The sequence below is a fragment of the Ailuropoda melanoleuca genome, chromosome 1, assembly GCF_002007445.2.
Source record: "Ailuropoda melanoleuca isolate Jingjing chromosome 1, ASM200744v2, whole genome shotgun sequence".
NCBI classification, from domain to species: Eukaryota; Metazoa; Chordata; class Mammalia; order Carnivora; family Ursidae; genus Ailuropoda; species Ailuropoda melanoleuca.
The window spans coordinates 60,127-61,762 of NC_048218.1; positions in this window are offsets into that span (position 1 = coordinate 60,127).

Consider the following 1,636-nt stretch of genomic DNA (forward strand, 5'->3'; position numbering starts at 1 on the left):
TGCAACCATGAACAGAAACCAGATTCTAGAAACATTCGAAAATCCAATTTTGTATAATGTGAGTATTCCTCCCTTCTTTTTTTAATTTCATTTTTAGAAAAAAACATTTTAGGTTACATCTATTATTATCTAATTAAAACTAATTGTATTGTAGCAACACATTTGTTCCATCCTCATTTTTAGATTTGTAAATATTTACACATGTTCTCACTGAAGGAAAAAAGTACATTTTAAATCTAGATAAGTGGTATCATTTTTAACAGTAGGAGAAGAGGGCATTTCATTCAGTTACTTTTCCAAGGACTGTGATCAGAGCTCCACAGGTTTTCCTCATCACTCCAGATGTGCTGCAGAGAGATCCTGGCTGGACTCCAGATGTGCTCCAGAGAGAGAATACCTGGCTGGACTCCAGATGTGCTGCAGGGAGAGAGTCCCGGCTGGACTCCAGGTGTGCTGCAGGGAGAGAGTCCTGGCTGGACTCCAGATGTGCTCCAGAGAGAGAATACCTGGCTGGACTCCAGGTGTGCTGCAGGGAGAGAGTCCTCGGCTGGACTCCAGATGTGCTGCAGGGAGAGAGTCCCGGCTGGACTCCAGATGTGCTGCAGAGAGTACCCGGCTGGACTCCAGGTGTGTTGCAGGGAGAGAGTCCTCGGCTGGACTCCAGATGTGCTGCAGAGAGTACCCGGCTGGACTCCAGGTGTGCTGCAGGGAGAGAGTCCCGGCTGGACTCCAGATGTGCTGCAGAGAGTACCCGGCTGGACTCCAGATGTGCTGCAGGGAGAGAGTCCTCGGCTGGACTCCAGATGTGCTGCAGAGAGCGAGCCCCAGAATGAGAAAGGAGAGCCAGGCAGACAAAGTCCCCTTGTGGCCAGCCTGGGCTCCTGCCTGGCACAGGGGCTGCATGCTCATTGCCCCTGGGTGGTAGGGCTTCTGGTGAGCACTGAGCCCATTCTAGCATCTTCAGTTGGGACAAGAACGTTGAGTCACAGGATCAGCCAGAGAGACACTGTTTACAACTTCCCCCGGCCTTTCAGACCCACTGCTCTCCATTTAGGACATGACTGTGGTTAGGGTTAGGTGGTGAAAGAGGGACTCTGGATTCCATGTGCCATGGCCCTGCCCCAGGTGAGCCAGCTGAAGAGAGAGTTGCGTCCCTGCTGGTGCCTCCCCTGTTACTTGGGACCTTCACCCTTTCCCCGGATTCCTTCCAAGCCTGGCCCTCCTCACAGTCTGCAGAAACTCACCTTCCATCCCCAGAGGACAGTGGCCCTGTGGGGCTTCAGGGACCCCGGCGTGGCCCGCACCTCCTGCATGTCCTCAGGCTGGAGCCTCAGCCGCTCCCCCGGGAGACCTCTACACTCCGAAGATGTGCTCTGGCCATACCTACAAAGTGACCTCCTCCTCCCCTGCCATGTTCCCCAAGCACAGCCTATATCCCCTGTGGGCTCACCCACCCCACTTGGTTTTCCGAGGTCCCCAGCCACCCCGACTGCATGTTTGCTGCAGGGGCACGCTGACACTCAGCTTCTTCAGCATGCGGCCACAGACACCCAGGACGACACACAACTCAGGTAGCTCAGGCAGTTCCTCTGAGCTGTACCCCCCCACTCGGCGCTCTGAGCGAAGTTCTGTCCTG